Source organism: Eurosta solidaginis, chromosome 2 (genome assembly GCF_040869045.1).
Source record: "Eurosta solidaginis isolate ZX-2024a chromosome 2, ASM4086904v1, whole genome shotgun sequence".
Lineage (NCBI taxonomy): Eukaryota > Metazoa > Arthropoda > Insecta > Diptera > Tephritidae > Eurosta > Eurosta solidaginis.
Window position 1 is genome coordinate 52,084,989 of NC_090320.1, and position 20,186 is coordinate 52,105,174.

General features: G+C 35.5%; 1 protein-coding gene across 7 annotated transcripts in view; it reads right to left on the minus strand.

The window, feature by feature from the left end:
* Positions 1–20,186, minus strand: part of LOC137239718 (uncharacterized) — a 442,599-nt gene that overhangs the window by 82,706 nt on the left and 339,707 nt on the right. The window contains exon 4 of one of the 7 annotated variants that reach the window (XR_010949459.1): positions 16,728–16,834. The exons of the other annotated variants lie outside the window; for them this stretch is intronic. The gene's annotated coding sequence lies outside the window, so the exon portion shown is untranslated. Of the gene's footprint in view, positions 1–16,727; positions 16,835–20,186 lie in introns of those variants that run through there. 7 annotated transcript variants of the gene reach the window in all.

The following is a 20,186-nucleotide window of genomic DNA, read 5'->3' on the forward strand; positions in this document are numbered from 1 at the left end:
AAAATTGTCTTTTTAAGTTAAACGGTTTTATTGAAAACAATACTTACATGAAGTAATAATAATACTAAAAGCTAGAAAATAATTAGGTAGGTCCTAGGTACTAGTCATCACACTCCTCATCAGTCTAGGGCGTTGATCAGACAATTAAATAAAAGCGTTGGATGCGTCATATTTCTATTGATAGTCATAAGTAAAACCCACTGAACCTTAATCAGGTTATGCTACGCCTCACATTTTTAGAAATTTCACTCACCCAACGCTTCTATTTATATAATTGTCTGATCAACGCCCTAGATTGATGAGGAGTGTGATGACTAGTACCTATGACCTACCTAATTATTTTCTAGCTTCTAGTATTATTATTACTTCATGTAAGTATTGTTTTCAATAAAACCGTTTAACTTAAAAAAACAATTTTTAATTAAAAAAGATCCCATACGGTCAATTTTTGAAAAAGTTATGGCATTTTGAAAACAAACACGGTGTTTTTTTTTAAATTCATAACTTTTTTGAGTTGGATGAAAAAATTTGAAAAACTTCTGAAAAACGTCTTTCGTAATCTAGAAAAAGAAGAAAAACTTTCAGCCAATTCTAAAGGGGTCGGGTTCAAAATTAGTCGAAATGGGATGGAATACCCCATATACAAAAAACAGCAAATAAACAGTCACGCACTGTTAAAATGGAACAAAAATGTTTCCCAACATTTTATGTAATTTGTTACGAAATTTGTCAAAAAGAATAAAAAAAATTGTAGATTTGCAATTTTATATGTAGCAAAGTGCAGTTTTAAATTCGAGAATATTTATTTTAATGTTATGATCATATAGCATGTACCTAGTCGACTTTAGCACAATAATCTTGCTTAGTTTATAGAAGACATAAAAGTACCAGCACCGCTGTGGAGTGTTCTCTATGACTCTTTGGCAATACTGTGAAACTTGATAAAGTGGACCTTGTAGTAGGCCTTGGTACTATTGGATCCAACCATCATGCATACTTCATCAGTTCATCAGCCATTAACATGCTCAGTGTAGGAACTAATTTACTGATCGACCCCTTACACAAGTTGCTGGTTATGTCGTCATCGATATCAGGTATTGGAAAGGTATGGCACCACTTATGTATGTGTCAGTAACAGCTTCTGCTCTGGGGTATCAAATGAAAGTTAATGAGTATCTTAGAAGGGAGTAATCCTTAGTTCCACAGGTGGACGCCGTTTCGAGATATCGCCATAAAGGTGGACCAGGAGTGATCCTAGAATTTGTTTGTACGATATGGGTATCAAATGAAAGGTGCTAATGAGTATTTTAAAAGGGGTAATCCTTAGTTCCATAGGTGGACACCGTTTCGAGATATCGCCATAAACGTGGAGCAGGGGTGACCCTAGGATTTGTTTGTACAATATGGGTATTAAAAGAAAGGTGTTAATGAGTATTTTAAAAGGGAGTAATCCTTAGTTCCATAGGTGGACGCCGTTTCGAGATATCGCCATAAAGGTGGACCAGGGGTGACTCTAGAATGCGTTTGTGCGATATGGGTATTAAAAGAAAGGTGTTAATGAGTATTTTAAAATGGAGTGGGCCTTAGTTCTATAGGTGGACGCCGTTTCGAGATATCGCCATAAAGGTGGACCAGGGGTGACTCTAGAATGCGTTTGTGCGATATGGGTATCAAATGAAAGGTGTTAATGAGTATTTTAAAAGAAAGTAATCCTTAGTTCCATAGGTGGACGCCGTTTCGAGATATCGCCAAAAAAGTGGACCAGGGGTGACACTAGAATATGTTTGTATAATATGGGCATCAAACAAATGGTGTTAATGAGTATTTTAAAATGGAGTGGGCCTTAGTTCTATAGGTGGACGCCGTTTCGAGATATCGCCATAAAGGTGGACCAGGGGTGACTCTAGAATGCGTTTGTGCGATATGGGTATCAAATGAAAGGTGTTAATGAGTATTTTAAAAGAAAGTAATCCTTAGTTCCATAGGTGGACGCCGTTTCGAGATATCGCCAAAAAAGTGGACCAGGGGTGACACTAGAATATGTTTGTACAATATGGGCATCAAACAAATGGTGTTAATGAGTATTTTAAAATGGAGTGGGCCTTAGTTCTATAGGTGGACGCCGTTTCGAAATATCACCATAAAGGTGGACCAGGGGCGACTCTAGAATGTGTTTGTACGATATGGGTATAAAATTAAAGGTATTAATGAGGGTTTTAAAAGGGAGTGGTGGTTGTTCTATAGGTGGACGCCGTTTCGAAATGTCACCATAAAGGTGGACCAGGGGCGACTCTAGAATGTGTTTGTACGATATGGGTATCAAATGAAAGGTGTTAATGAGTATCTTAGAAGGGAGTAATCCTTAGTTCCATAGGTGGACGCCGTTTCAAGATATCGCCATAAAGGTGGACCAGGGGTGACTCTAGAATGTGTTTGTACGATATGGGTATCAAATTAAAGGTATTAATGAGGGTTTTAAAAGGGAGTGGTGGTTGTTGTATAGGTGGTCGCCTTTTCGAGATATCGCCATAAAGGTGGACCAGGGGTGACCCTAGAATGCGTTTGTACGATATGGGTATCAAATGAAAGGTGTTAATGAGTATCTTAAAAGGGAGCAATCCTTAGTTCCATAGGTGGACGCCGTTTCAAGATATCGCCATAAAGGTGGACCAGGGGTGACCCTAGAATTTATTTGTACAATATGGATATCAACAGAAAGGTGTTAATGAGTGTTTTAAAAGAGAGTAATCCTTAGTTCCATAGGTGGACGCCGTTTCGAGATATCGCCATAAAGGTGGACCAGGGGTGACCCTAGAATTTGTTTGTACAATATGGGCATCACACGAAAGGTGTTAATGAGTATTTTAAAAGGGAGTGGGCCTTAGTTCTATAGGTGTTCGCCTTTTCGAAATATCGCCATAAAGGTGGACCAGGGGTGACCCTAGAATGCATTTGTACGATATGGGTATCAAATGAAAGATGTTAATGAGTACCTTAGAAGGGAGTAATCCTTAGTTCCATAGGTGGACGCCGTTTCAAGATATCGCCATAAAGGTGGACCAGTGGTGACTCTAGAATGTGTTTGTACGATATGGGTATCAAATTAAAGGTATTAATGAGGGTTTTAAAAGGTAGTGGTGGTTGTTCTATAGGTGGACGCCGTTTCGAAATGTCACCATAAAGGTGGACCAGGGGCGACTCTAGAATGTGTTTGTACGATATGGGTATCAAATGAAAGGTGTTAATGAGTATCTTAGAAGGGAGTAATCCTTAGTTCCATAGGTGGACGCCGTTTCAAGATATCGCCATAAAGGTGGACCAGGGGTGACTCTAGAATGTGTTTGTACGATATGGGTATCAAATTAAAGGTATTAATGAGGGTTTTAAAAGGGAGTGGTGGTTGTTGTATAGGTGGTCGCCTTTTCGAGATATCGCCATAAACCTGGACCAGGGCTGACCCTAGAATGCGTTTGTACGATATGGGTATCAAATGAAAGGTGTTAATGAGTATCTTAGAAGGGAGTAATCCTTAGTTCCATAGGTGGACGCCGTTTCAAGATATCGCCATAAAGGTGGACCAGGGGTGACCCTAGAATTTGTTTGTACAATATGGGTATCAAAAGAAAGGTGTTAATGGTATTTTAAAAGGGAGTAATCCTTAGTTCCATAGGTGGACTCCGTTTCGAGATATCGCCATAAAGGTGGAGCAGGGGTGACCCTAGAATTTGTTTGTACAATATGGGTATTAAAAGAAAGGTGTTAATGAGTATTTTAAAAGGGAGTAATCCTTAGTTCTATAGGTGGACGCCTTTTCGAGGTATCACAATAAAGGTGGACCAGGGGTGACTCTAGACTTTGTTTGTACGATATGGGTATCAAATGAAAGGTGTTAATGAGTATTTTTAAAAGGGAGTGGGCCTTCGTTCTATAGGTGTTCGCCTTTTCGAAATATTGCCATAAAGGTGGACCAGGGGTGACCCTAGAATTTGTTTGTACAATATGGGTATCAAAAGAAAGGTGTTAATGGTATTTTAAAAGGGAGTAATCCTTAGTTCCATAGGTGGACTCCGTATCGAGATATCGCCATAAAGGTGGAGCAGGGGTGACCCTAGAATTTGTTTGTACAATATGGGTATTAAAAGAAAGGTGTTAATGAGTATTTTAAAAGGGAGTAATCCTTAGTTCTATAGGTGGACGCCTTTTCGAGGTATCACAATAAAGGTGGACCAGGGGTGACTCTAGACTTTGTTTGTACGATATGGGTATCAAATGAAAGGTGTTAATGAGTATTTTTAAAAGGGAGTGGGCCTTCGTTCTATAGGTGTTCGCCTTTTCGAAATATTGCCATAAAGGTGGACCAGGGGTGACCCTAGAATTTGTTTGTACAATATGGGTATCAAAAGAAAGGTGTTAATGGTATTTTAAAAGGGAGTAATCCTTAGTTCCATAGGTGGACTCCGTTTCGAGATATCGCCATAAAGGTGGAGCAGGGGTGACCCTAGAATTTGTTTGTACAATATGGGTATTAAAAGAAAGGTGTTAATGAGTATTTTAAAAGGGAGTAATCCTTAGTTCTATAGGTGGACGCCTTTTCGAGGTATCACAATAAAGGTGGACCAGGGGTGACTCTAGACTTTGTTTGTACGATATGGGTATCAAATTAAAGGTATTAATGAGAGTTTTAAAAGGGAGTGGTGGTAGTTGTATGTGTGAAGGCGTTTTCCAGATATCGACCAAAATGTGGACCAGGGTGACCCAGAACATCATCTGTTGGATACCGCTAATTTATTTATATATGTAATGCCTGCCAAGATTTTAAGGGTTTTTTATTTCGCCCTGCAGAACTTTTTCATTTTCTTCTACTTAATATGGTAGGTGTCACAACCAATTTATACAGTTTTTTCTAAAGTTATATTTCGCCTCAATAAACCAATCCAATTACCTTACCATGTTTCATCCCTTTTTTCGTATTTGGTATAGAATTATGGTAATTTTTTCTTTTTTCGTAATTTTCGATATCGTAAAAGTGGGCGTGGTCATAGTCGGATTTCGTTCATTTTCCATACCAAGATAAAGTGAGTTCAACTTAGCACGTGAACTAAGTTCATTAAAGATATGTCGATTTTTGCTCAAGTTATCGTGTTAACGGCCATGCGGAAGGACAGACGGGCGACTGTGTATAAAAACTGGGCGTGGCATCAACCCATTTCGCGCATTTTCACAGAGAACAGTTAACGTCATAAAATCTATGCCCCTACCAAATTTCAAAAGGATTGGTTAATTTTTGTTCGACTTATGGCGTTAAAAGTATCCTAGACAAATTAAATGAAAAATGGCGGAGCCACGCCCATTTTGAAATTTTCTTTTATTTTTATATTTTGTTGCACCATATCATTACTGGAGTTGAATGTTGACATAATTTACTTATATACTGTAAAGATATTTAATTTTTTGTAAAAATTTTACTTTAAAAAAAATTTTTTTTTTAAAGTGGGCGTGGTCCTTCTCCGATTTTGCTAATTTTTATTAAGCGTACATACAGTAATAGGAGTAAGGTTCCTGCCAAATTTCATCATGATATCTTCAACGACTGCCAAATTACAGCTTGCAAAATTTTAAATTACCTTCTTTTAAAAGTGGGCGGTGCCACGCCCATTGTCCAAAATTTTGCTAATATTCTATTCTGCGTCATAAGTTCAACTCATCTACCAAGTTTCGCCGCTTTATCGGTCTTTTGTAATGAATTATCGCACTTTTTCGGTTTTTCGAAATTTTCGATATCGAAAAAGTGGGCGTGGTTATAGTCCGATATCGTTCATTTTAAATAGCGACCTGAGATGAGTGCTCAGGAACCTACATACCAAATTTCATGAAGACACCTCAAAATTTACTCAAGTTATCGTGTTAACGGACGGACGGACGGACATGGCTCAATCAAATTTTTTTTCGATCCTGATTATTTTGATATATGGAAGTCTATATCTATCTCGATTCCTTTATACATGTACAACCAACCGTTATCCAATCAAACTTAATATACTCTGTGAGCTCTGCTCAACTGAGTATAACAACACAAACATACAAGGAAGCAAGCAGAGAAAAAAATTTATTATGATACACAACCAATAATTAGTTGAATGATAGTATTTTGTTTGTGATTATGAAACTTTCAATCTACAAAATTTTATATTAAATGTTTACTATCAAATTTGATTGTTCTAACTGGGTGTAAAAATTGCAATCTATCTAACCTAACCTAACTTCATTGTACGCAGTTCGTTTGCAATTAAACTGAATACTATAAATTTAGGTAGGCAATCAAATACTATCATTGCAATCATCAAATATGGAAATCCTGATATTTTGTACGTATATACGTACTTACGATTAAGTAAGTCTGAAGTAGAGTTTATAAGAGATTACTTGTTAGTATTGCAAAACTGTTACCGCCATTCTGGTAGCGCATTCATTAAAATATATTTTACAAAAAAACAAAAAATATTTTTTTTTTCGAAATTGATTCTAGTAACACTTTTTGTATAATCAATGATTTTAACCCAGTCATGCTTGCAATCAATGATTGTAGTCAAGAAGTGATTGCAATTTTATATGGTAATGGTTTAGATGCAATCAACGATTGTCAGTAAGCGAGTTTTCAATCAAATATATTGCAATTTTTGCAATAATAAAACACACAATCATATCTCGTTAAAGGCGAATGTGATTGCAATATTTGTTGGATCTAGTGATTGCAATACAATTTTGATGATTGCAATCAAATTAGGTGCAGATAATGCAGCTCTACATGTAGCATTTGCTGATCTTCTGCTAATTTATGGCGTATGAATTAAAGTGCGCTACGTATGGACAGGGTAATTGGAGAACAAGTTAGTGAGGTATTTCGAGCCCTAATTAAGTGTTGGGGACCGCTTTTTAGCTTAAAATATGATAAAAGAAAAATCTAAATTCTTGAACTATGCCAATTAGACAGTGAGTGACTGTATTACATACATATAAAAAATTCAATATTCCAGAGAATATGTCAATTTCTTATCTATCCTCAAGCATCATACAAAAGCCAATCAAGGTGCCAAAACTTTCGCCTATAGAAATAATTCGATTAATTTTGAGAGAAAGCAAAGGTATCAAGGTAAATAAAAGTCTGTCGATATATAGAACATTATGACACAATAGTTTAGCATTTTTTGCTAGGAAATCTTACTTTTTTTGCGCATTTTTCACTTTGGGTGGGCTGAACATTTTTTTCTGATTTTTTTTTCTGTTTTTTGTTTTTCTTTTTACTTGTCATATTTTCATCAGTCAGAAACAAAGTTTTCTTATTTTGACATGACTTCATGTCTGTGATTGACGGGTGAATGAAAAAATGGTCAGTTAAGCTGTTGATATGGGGCGGAAGGATGCTGTCATACGGTTTGTGCAGTTATAAATATTGTATGGCTTATGACATTTATACCTACTTAAGGGCGTGCTGTCGGTGTTTATTTTCTTCTCGTGCTGTCACAAAAAAGTTAGAATTATTTTCCTATTAAAATTAAAGAAATGATATGATATTAACTAGGAAAAGTTAGATAGCGCATTATTGTAAGTTAATATTTTGTTATATGAAGGCAAAACTTATGGCAATTCGAAATATTGTATTGATAGAATATTCTTCATATAACGTCGAGTTTTTACATATTTAAGAATAAGAAAAACTGCGAAAAAATTTGTATGGCACGCCATTATATATTTCAATCAAAAATGAAAGACAAATCTAGTCCTAAAATTAGAACGTGTACAATATCAACAAGTTTGTTTGTAATACTTACAAATTTTCCTCCAATATTTTATTTAAGCACATTTACATGCACAGATATAAATATACGAGAAATACACGCTGTCACACTAACAAAAATGTGACTATAAATAGAGAACATAAAAAAGTACTTAACAGCAAATGCTCTCCTAAAAAAAATTTTTTTTTGAATGAAAAGTCGTTTATGTAAATTAAGGTATATCACATAGCAGAATTATACAAGGTGGCAGCATGGTGACATACCTACAAACATAAATAAAAATTCCATGTACTTTGTTTTTGTAAATTCGATGGAAAAATGTTAATGTACTGCACCGGAAGTTGATGTATCAAACAAATAAAAAAAGTTTATAATCAGCTGTTCCATGCTGCCACCTTGTATCGTTGCGCCATGGTATATCAACTAGTGTTTAAACATGATCACTGGCTGAATGTAATATAAATAAGCTTAGGAATTTTAATTGATAATTTTCTGATATAAAAATGAAAATTTCAAATGTTGAAGTTCAGTTTGAAAATTGTAATTCTTCTTGTGCGTTTAATTTTGAAAAAAATAAAATTGTTAAATAGTTCAAATTGCTTTGCTAAATTCATTGGATATTTTATTTGGGGCCCAACGTGGGGCACGTCTATAAGTTTAATTTATAAAATAAAGAACTGCAAAATAGAGCAAATTTAATTTTAAAGGATTATAATATCCGATATTGCAAAGACAAGGGATCGACAGCTCTAAACCACAAACCATTCGAAAAAAAAACAAAGCAATTTCAAGCAAAATTCTATTCCAAACTCCAAACGACAAACCATTCAAAAGCAAAAAGAACAAGTAAGGAAGGCTAAGTTCGGGTGTAGCCGAACATTACATACTCAGTTGAGAGCTGTGGAGACAAAATAAGGGAAAATAACCATGTTGTAAAAAGAACCTAGGGTAACCCTGGAATGTGTTTGTATGACATGTGTATCAAATGGAAGGTATTAAAGAGTATTTTAAGAGGAAGTGGGCCATAGTTCTATAGATGGACGCCATTTAGGGATATCGCCATAAAGGTGGACCAGGCCTGACTCTAGAATTTGTTTGTACGAAATGAGTATCAAATGAAAGGTGTTAATGAGTATTTTAAGAGGGCATGGGCCTTAGTTCTATATGTGGACGCCTTTTCGAGATATCGCCATAAAGGTGGACCAGGGGTGACTCTAGAATTTGTTTGTACTATATGGGTATCACATGAAAGGTGTTAATGAGTATTTTAAAAGGGAGTGGGTCTTAGTTCTATAGGTGGACGCCTTTTCGGAATATCGTTATAAAAGTGGACCAGGGTTGACTCTAGAATGCGTTTGTACAATATGGGTATCAAATGAAAGGCGTTAATAAGTGTTTTAAAAGTGAGTGGGCCTTAGTTCTATGGGTGGACGCCTTTTCGAGATATCGACATAAAGGTGGACCAGGGGTGACTCTAGAATTTGTTTGTACGATATGGGTATCAAATGAAAGGTGTTAATGAGTATTTTAAAAGGGCGTGGGCCTTAATTCTATAGGTGGACGCCTTGAGATATCGACATAAAGGTAGACCAGGGGTGACTCTAGAATTTGTTTATACTATATGGGTATCAAATGAAAGGTGTTAATGAGTATTTTAAAAGGGAGTGGGCCTTAGTTCTATAGGTGGATGCCTTTTCGAGATATCGCCATAAAAGTGGGCCAGGGGTGACTCTAGAATTTCTTTGTACGATATGGGTATCAAACGAAAGGTGTTAATGAGTATTTTAAAAAGGCGTGGGCCTTAGTTCTATAGGTGGACGCCTTTTCGAGATATCGGCATAAAGGTGGACCAGGGGTGACTCTAGAATTTGTGTGTACGATATGGCTATCAAATGAAAGGTGTTAATGAGTATTTTAAAAAGGAGTGGGCCTTATTTATATATGTGGACGCCTTTTCGAGATATAGCCATAAACGTGGACCAGGGGTGACTCTAGAATGTGTTTATACGATATGGGTATCAAATTAAAGGTATTAATGAGGGTTTTAAAAGGGAGTGGCCCTTAGTTGTATATGTGAAGGCGTTTTCGGGATATCTACCAAAATGTGGACCAGGGTGATCCAGAACATCATCTGTCGGGTACCGCTAATTTATTTATATATGTGATACCACGTACAGTATTCCTTCCAAGATTCCAAGTGCTTTTGATTTCGCCCTGCAAAACTTTTTCATTTTCTTCTACTTAATATGGTAGGTGTCACACCCATTTTACCAAGTTTTTTTCTAAAGTTATATTTTGCGTCAATAGACCAATACAACTACCATGTTTCATCCCTTTTTTCGTATTGGGTATATAATTATGGCATTTTTTCATTTTTCGATATCGAAAAAGTCGGATTTCGGCCATTTTTTACACCAATACAAAGTTAGTTCAGATAAGTACGTGAACTGAGTTTAGTAAAGATATATCGATTTTTGCTCAAGTTATCGTGTTAACGGTCGAGCGGAAGGACAGACGGCCGACTGCGTATAAAAACTGGGCGTGGCTTCAAACCGATTTCGCCCTTATCTGTTATCTACAATTATCGCCCTAGGATCTAAGCCTCTACCAAATTTCACAAGGATTGGTTAATTTTTGTTCGACTTATGGCATTAAAAGCATCCTAGACAAATTAAATGAAAAAGGGCGGAGCCACGCCCATTTTGAAATTTTCTTTCATTTTTGTATTTTGTTGCACCATATCATTACTGGAGTTGAATTTTGGCATAATTTACTTATATGCTGTAAGGATATTAACTTTTCTTTTAAAATTTGAATTAAAAAACATTTTTTTTTAAAGTGGGCGTGGTCGTTCTCCGATTATGCTAATTTTTATTAAGCAGACATAAAGTAATAAGAGTAACGTTCCTGCCAAATTTCATGATGATATCTTCAACGACTGCCAAATTACAGCTTGCAAAACTTCTAAATTAGCTTCATTTAAAAGTGGGCGGTGCCACCCCCATTGTCCAAAATTTTACTAGTTTTCTATTCTGCGTCATAAGCTCAAATCACCTACCAAGTTTCATCGCTTAATGCGTATTTGGTAATGAATTATCGCACTTTTTCGATTTTTCGAAATTTTCGATATTGAAAAAGTGGGCGTGGTTATTGTCCGATATCGTTCATTTTAAATAGCGATCTGAGATGAGTGCCAGGAACCTACATACCAAATTTCATCAAGATACCTCAAAATTTACTCAAGTTATCGTGTTAACGGGCAGACGTACGGACGGACTGACAGACGGGATGACGGACATGGCTCAATCGAATTTTTTTTCGATACTGATGATTTTGATATATGGAAGTCTATATCTATCTCGATTCCTTTATACCTGTACAACCAACCGTTATGCAATCAAAGTTAATATACTCTGTGAGCTCTGCTCAACTGAGTATAAAAACAAAGCAATTTTAAGCAAACGTCAAGGGAATAAACTGACGGAGGAGAGGCCGGTATATACTATTGAAGTCCATAGATGTCCATAGTGATCAATAGGAGAAGCTGCTGGTATAAACTATTACCTTATAATGCAAATCAAGGAAGTCCATATATGGTGAATCAAAAGCAGTCGTTATAAAAACGTATGGTATAGTTTTACATTATAATTAATTCAACCACTCATATTTTATTATTCAGCGTCCAAAGAGAAATTACTTCAAAATCTGTAAGTGTAATCAATATTGATATATGCACGTTTCAATTTAAGCGCAAAAATAAATCTATTGCGCAAATGTTAAAAGATATTTTGTAAATGCGAAAAGCACATATCTTTAATTAATACTAAAATATAGTGACGAAATCGTATTAAGAATCCTCGTAAGTAGTTCTTGACCGTTATATTTTCACCAACCTTTGACTTAAATTTTGTTTCTCATAAATTCTAAATACAAACAAAATGAGTATCTAAAAGGAAGAAATAGATTTAATAGGAATTATTTATGAAAAAACAAACAGGAGCTTGCTGAGCAATTAGAAGCAAGCGAGCAAGCAATGCAAGAATTAGCAGCTTAAATAGATAATCTTACTTTAGTTTCCAATAACTTAATATCACCCAGTGTTGAATCATACTTACCGGTAACGATTGATAGCTTGAACAATTATAAAAATTGTAGCTTGGATTTAATTAAATCCTTACCTGAATTTAACGGCGATCCTTCTTCCTATCCAGCTTGGCGCTCAGCTGAAAACTTCGCTATTAAATATTATAAGGAAGGATCTGAAAGATATTATGTTGCCATGGGTATCCTTCGGAATAAAATAACCGGATCTGCTAATTCAACACTTTCATATTTCAATACCATACTTAATTTTGATGCAATTATTGATAGACTAGATCATACATATGCTGATAAGAGACCAATTTATATTCTAAGAAATGAACTAAGAATTCTTAGAGTATTATGAGAAGCTTGAAAAGCATTTAACACTTATTGTTAATAAGCAATTAATGTGCTATAGTGGAAATGATAGCATTCTAGATGCACTAAATGAGCGTGCAAGAGAAAATGCGATTCGCGTATTTATTTCAGGACTAAGACGGCCGTTATGCGATATTTTTTCACCTGGTAATGGTAGAAAATACTTAATGTTATTTTGTATATATTACAGGCATGCTTAACCAACGAAACGATATCATTTCGTTACGATAATCAACGTTAATAAACGAAACGAAGTCATTTCGTTTCGTTTATTAACGTTAAGATCGTCAAATTAACGAAATGATTTCGTTTCGTTTTCTGCCATATCAAAACGAAATCAAATCGTTTATGTTGATTATTAATTTCAAACTATGCTGGCAAAGCTGATTGATGGCGGAGTCATTAAAGGTGAAAGCATTATCCAAGCTGATTGCAACTTTTCTCATGAATTTTGACAGTACGAACATTTCTCAGAGTATTTTTGACATTACCACCAACGAATTACACAAACAAATTACATAGAGTTTGTGTGTGTATGTGCGCTCGTTGTTGCCACCTTACGGCTTCACCATGGCTATAGCATTGCCAGCATAATTCAAACATAAAGTATCACGTTTTCGTTAACGTTTTTAACGTTAACGAAAGCTTTTCGTTTCGGTTAAAAACGAGATACAATTTATCTTGATAATTTCTTTATCGATAATATTTCGAAGTGTTTCAACGGAAACGGTGGAAATTTTTTGATAAACGATTAGCTTAACGTTAAGGTGCATCCCTGATATATTATCTACTTCAGGGATGCACCTTAACGTTAAGCTAATCGTTTATCAAAAAATTTCCACCGTTTCCGTTGAAACACTTCGAAATATTATCGATAAAGAAATTATCAAGATAAATTGTATCTCGTTTTTATCCGAAACGAAAAGATTTCGTTAACGTTAAAAACGTTAACAAAAACGTGATACTTTATGTTTGAATTGTGCTGGCAATGCTATAGCCATGGTGAAGCCGTAAGGTGGTAACAACGAGCGCACATACACACACAAACTCCATATAATTTGTTTGTGTAATTCGTTGGTGGTAATGTCAAAAACACTCTGAGAAATGTTCGTACTGTCAAAATTCATGAGAAAAGTTGCAATCAGCTTGGCTATTGCTTTCACCTTTAATGACTCCGCCATCAATCAGCTTTGCCAGCATAGTTTGAAATTAATAATGAACATAAACGATTTGATTCCGTTTTGATATGGCAGAAAACGAAACGAAATCATTTCGTTAATTTGACGTTTTTAACGTTAATAAACGAAACGAAATGACTTTGTTTCGTTTATTAACGTTAATTATCGTAACGAAATGATATCGGTTCGTTGGTTAAGCATGCCTGATCTACTTAATGTAATTAGTTTTTCGTTTATTAATGCCGATTTCCATTAAGTATCTTGTTGCAATATAAATTGCTAATAAATTTCTGATTAATGACAATTTGACTGTCTGACAATTATTTGAATATTGAAGTAAGTGATGTTATTAGTTGATATTCCAGATAGAGTTAAGCTCACTCAAGCAACTCTATATACATATGTATACATATGTATATGTACATAAGTACATTTGCATGTTAAAGTCCTTCAAGTCATGCCATTTTATTAGCTAATCAAAAGCCAATTTGCACAAATTATTCAATTAAGATCTGTTGTAGGAGTTAAATAATTAAGACAAACTTCGTCAAGGATAAATTCAAAGCAATTAGTGCAACGATACTTCTTAACTTAAGGGGGAAATAAGTACATACTAGATTATGCTCGGGTGAATGAATATGTACATATGAAGTAAGAAAGTACATAGTAGTGTGATATGTGAGAGGTGATTATTGATATAAAACCATAAACGGTTGAACATTATGTATCTTATAATCACTGTTACCGTACCATTTTTATTTCTTTACCTAAATTCTATACGAAAAAAGACCAAAGCACTTTTTTGTGCGAATATAGTTATTATGTGTCCATTTATCGAAATGTTTATGTTACTAATGTTATTAGTTGGCCATTTTGTAAAAAGTCAAACCAGTTATCCTTGTTTCGCGATACCTGGCGTTAATTGGGAGCTCAAGTCTACCTTCACCTGCCTCTCAAAGCTCAGTGTAGGTCTCCCCCTCCTCTGTTTCCAAATACTATCTTGCTCTTAACATATTGTCAACTTGCATAACATAACCAAGCCAATAAAGCCTTTGAGCTTTTTTTCGCTGCATTATGTTCACATCTGGCTAAAGCTCATACAGCTCATCATTATACCTCCTTCGATACTCGCCATAATGTTCAGGAAACTTTTGAATTGTTGGTCGAGAGAGGTCTTTACCTTTTTTTGCGCTGTTAACGCTGGTTCATAGATAACCGAAGTCCTTCGCAGTCTCCAACGTATATCCGTTATCAGTGTTATGGTTGCAAAGGCACTGCTTCTTCCTTGGATGACAGGAAATACTTTGTGTTGTTGTTATTGACAGCAAGACCCCCTTTTCCCACTTATCCAATTCAGAGAAAGCAGAACGCAGGGCGCGTTGTTTAGGCTAATCTTATCAAAAACATCCATATAAACAAGCAAGGTATGCCCTTTTTAATAAATTACGCCCTCACGTTTGAGTTCTGTTATAATATCCTTCCCCAATCGCACGAAAAGAAGTCGCCTTATCTTGCTGTTTAGCTTCGAATGTCTCTTAGAGTCCTTGCCAACCATTACGGAGATGGTGTTGGTGCTTAACGTTTTTTAACAGGGCTTTATCAACTTTTCAAGAAACTTAAATTCAGTCATAGCAGCATACAAAAAACTTGTTTTCATGCTGTCAGAATCTAGCTCATTGTGAAGATCTGGTCGATACTAAATTTACCAGATATGAAGGCGCACTTATAAGGTTCAATCAGTTTGTTGGCCATGCATAGTCATCGGTCTGTGCACATTATGCCTGGAGTTTTTTCCTTCTAAGTAAGCGTCCATCTTCCTTCTTCGTGTCACAATAACTCTTCAACAGCGCCCGTACAAAGTTTGGCCTTATGTTTCACCCCATCCAATAGGCGCTACCACTCGAAAATTTTAATCAATATCCTCTAGTGGGAGTCCAAGGAAACTTGCATTTTCAACGCGCGTCTCTCTAGGGAGTTTGAATTCCTCCTCTGTGAGTTCTGAATATTTTTATTTAAGGACTGCGCTCGCCGGGCAATTTCTGGCATAGAGGTCCGACGCCTTTTTGTTTGTATCACTGAAGACTTGTTTATGTTTCTTTTTCTTCATACAGCTGTGCTCTCTGGTGCCGTATTTCCTCATAATGCTTGCGGAGATGACTTCTTAAGCCCTGGGAGATGTGGCCTCTTCAATTAGATCTGTGTTGGAATGCCTAGTTTTCTGGCTATTCAACAGAAACTTTTTGGTCAGCATTTCATTTCTCTCTCTAATGGAGATTATTCTCGCCTCAGGTGATGTTCTGAGGTTATTAGATATCGGTTCTTAGAGCAGTTTTTTTGCGCGCCTCTCTTTTTTTCAATGAGTAACTTTTAGGCTTGGCGACTATATCAGACACGCATAGCATGGAAGCATATTTGTATTATTCTTATATTTTTATTAAGGCGAAATTATTAGAGCTTATGGTTTCTTCTCGAACACAAGGGGGAATTTCGGGACTCGAGTAATCGAGGACTTTGCTTCATGCGAGTTTATGGAATGTTGAAAAACTCTTAAAGCGCGTATACAGGCGGGAGTTTGGAGACTCGATAAATCAAGAAATTTGCAATCTCGCCAGATTTGATAGTATTATATAGAAAGCTTACGATTTCTTCGTGCAATTCTCGTTTCTGTTCGAGCAGAAATTGTTTACTCTTTACAATTGAATAGCGAGAAGCTCGTGAGCTTTACGAATATTTCAAAATTCGAGAATCTTATGGGAAGCCGAGGAATTTATTCTCGAACAAACTCCAAAAATCGTACGTTCTATGTAGTACTTATAATATTGCTTAGGCATACCGCATGTATCACCTCATAGCTTTACTAATTTTTTTTTGCCCCAATTTTATGAAATCTCATTGATATTGCAGTAGCTGCAATTCAATTTTAAGGTGAAAATATTTATTGCATTTTTATGGATTTCCATTGGCTTTATGACAAACGTAATCACAAGCATATAAACACACACATACTTATATGGTTACGTGATAATATTTGCTAAGCTTAAAAATGAAGGCAAGGTCTTAACCTTTAAATGTGGATTTATAAAATATGAATGTCTCGTACAGAGGCTGTGAAAATAAGACGCATACAAATACGTTCATGAGTACACATGCCACACATGTTTACAATAAAGCTTACATAAATAAATTTAAGTAAGCAGTTAGGTAAACGTGACTGCATCATGTGACAAAATGGCAAAAGAATTTTGCCTTCTTCTTCTTCTCTTACATATCTTTCGAGTACATACCTAAGCAGTTCACCATGGCAATGGCAAAGAAAAAGTGATGCTATATGAAGCGTAAATGCGCCTAAAGGCACTTAACGTCACGCCTTTCACACGACATGGACATGTGACTGTATGCCTGTAAGACAAAGAAAACAAAAGCTAAACACAAAACGTAAGGAAAGTGTATTTAAATAAATTTGAAGTATGCAGACAATGACGAATATGGCGGATGCTTTTAGATGTGCCATACAATACAAAACAAGTAAGGAAGTCTAAGTTCGGGTGAAACACAGAACATTAAATACCCAGCTGTACATTGAAATGCTGTTGTTCTTTGTTTTGTGTGCTTAATAATGTTACAAGGCTGCACAATAATAAATATATGTATATACGTTTCTATTCTGAAATAATTTTTCTTCGAGTTATGGCTCGCGAAATATAGAAATTTGATTTTTTAAAAATTGAAGTTTTTCCTATTTATTGTTATAAATCCACTTGGGAAATGAAATACCATTGTTATAAAGCTCTTTTTTGCAAAGATATATCTTATATTATTCCTCCACGACCCTTTTAAAAATCTTTTTTATAAAAGTGGGCGTGATCCTTTACCGATTTCGTTAGTTTATCTTCAAAGCATTCCTTATAGTAAAGGCAACCTGTCTGCAGAATTTTGTTACAATAGGTTTAACAATTTTTGATTTATGATTAATAATATTAGTAAAATTTATTTTATCACAATACACACAATAACCACAAGCACGATAACTTGGGTAAATATTGAGATATCTTCACAAAATTTGGTACACTAGCTTATCTGCACCCAGAATAGGTTGGTATTGAAAATGAGCGAAATCGGATGATAACCACGCCCTGATAATTTTTAAATAATACACCTAGAATGTTGAAATTTGACATGTGGACTGACATTGAGACTCTTGATAAAAATTGGGAAAATTCCTCAAATTGGGCGTGGCACCGCCCACTTATGATAACATCAATTATGCAAATATTATTAATCATAAATCAACAATCGTTAAACCTATCGTAACAAAATTCGGCAGAGAGGTTGCCTTTACTATAAGGAATAATTTGAAGAAAAATTTACGAAATCGGTTAAGGACCACGCCCACTTTTATATAAAAGATTTTAAAAAGGATCGCGGACGAATAAAATAAGCCATATCATTACAAAAAACAGCTTTATATCAATAGTATTTCATTTCCCAATAAATAGGAAAACCTTCAAACTTAAAAAAATGGGCGTGGCACCGCCCCTTTTATGACTAAGCAATTTCCTATATTTCGGGAGCCATAACTCGAAGAAAAATTAACTGATCGTAATAAAATTGGGTACACAGATTTTCCCTATAGCAGGAAATATTTCTAGTAAAAATGGACGGGATCAGTTAAAGACCACGGCAAATTAGATATAAAACAAGTTTAAAAGGGTCGTAGACTAGAATAATAAGCTATAACTTAGCAAAAAATTGTTTTGAATCAATGATATTTCACTTATCAAGTTTTATTGTACGAGGAAATGGGGAGACATTTTTTTTTTAAACGGGCGGTGCCACGTGTTATGTAGAGAAGTAATTTATCTGAAATGAAATGTACAATTGAAGCGCACGCTGCGTATATAATGTTCGGTTACACCAGAACTTAGACACCTTTACTTGTTTTTATATATCTTTTTCATTTATTTGTTTTACGGATTTAATTTTAGACGCCTAGAAAACTTTTAACACGTGAGGACATTGCTGCCGAGCTCGAAAAATCGAGTGTAGACGAAGTTACAGGATTTTCAGATGATTCATTTGTTGATAATGACTTTCAGAATCTGATGACGAAGATTTCGACAATAGTGATGAAGATATAGCAATGGACTTGGATGAAAATCCTGACGAAGAAGTTCCTCCTGCAAACTTGATAAATAGTCGAACATGGTGGCCTGTTGGTGGAGATCGATTGACGTTTGTTGAGTCTCCGATGTGTAAAGGTGTGAATCCTGATGTTGCTGCCGCTTTAACTGGAAAAACTCCTGCAGATTTTTTCAACTATTTTACTTATATCCGAACACATGATAAATCTGTTTGTTACAGAAACTAACCGGTTTGCTGCGCAACATATTATTGCAGCCGAAAACTCCTCCAATAGATCGCAGACAAAATGGCTAGCAAAATGGGTAGATACCGATCCTTCAGAAATGCGTAAATTTCTGGAATTATTATTTGGATGAGCCTACTTCAAGTACCACAACAAAGGGATTATTGCTCCTGGAATATACTGTATAAAAATCAAATTCCTACATTTATGAGCAGAAACAGATCTGAACATTTATTTATTTATGCGCGCAAAATGCCTAAAGGGTGAACACTATTTGTGAGCAATGTGAAGATGCAATGTGTTTAGTGTATTTTAAAAGTCACAGATAAATCATTATTAAATAAATTTTTTTTTCTGAATAGTCTTGGAATAGTTATATTCATCTGCTTTTTATACTCAATTGAGCAGAGCTCACAGAGTATATTAACTTTGATTGGATAACGGTTGGTTGTACAGGTATAAAGGAATCGAGATAGATATAGACTTCCATATATCAAAATCATCAGTATCAAAAAAAAAATTTTATTGAGCCATGTCCGTCCGTCTGCCCGTTAACACGATAACTTGAGTAAATTTTGAGGTATCTTGACGAAATTTGGTATGTAGGTTCCAGGGCATTCATCTCAGATCGCTATTTAAAATGAACGATATCGGACTATAACCACGCCCACTTTTTCAATATCGAAAATTTCGAAAAACCGAAAAAGTGCGATAATTCATTACCAAAGACGGATAAAGCGATGGAGCTTGGTAGGTGAGTTCAAAATATGACGCAAAATAGAAAATTGGTAAAATTTTGGACAATGGGCGTGGCACCGCCCACTTTTAAAAGAAGGTAATTTAAAGTTTTGCAAGCTGTAATTTGGTAGTCGTTGAAGATATCATGATGAAATTTGGAACGAACGTTACTCCTAATACTATATGTATGCCTAATAATAATAAGCAAAATCGGAGAACGACCAAGCCCACTTTAAAAAAAAATTTTTTAAGTAAAATTTTAACAAAAAATTTAATACCTTTACAGTATATAAGTCAATTATGTCAACATTCAACTCCAGTAATGATATGGTGCAACAAAATACAAAAATAAAAGAAAATATCAAAATGGGCGTGGCCCCGCCCGTTTTCATTTAATTCGTCTAGGATACTTTTAATACCATAAGTCGAATAAAAACTTACTAATCCTTGTGAAATTCGGTGAGGGCTTAGATTGTAGGACGATGACTGTTTTGTGCGAAAAAGGGCGAAATCGGTTTAAGCCGAGCCCAGTTTTTATGCACAGCCGACCGCCCGTCCTTCCGCTCGGCCGTTAACATGATAACTTGAGCAAAAATCGATATATCTTTACTAAACTCAGTTCACGTACTTATCTGAACTCACTTTGTA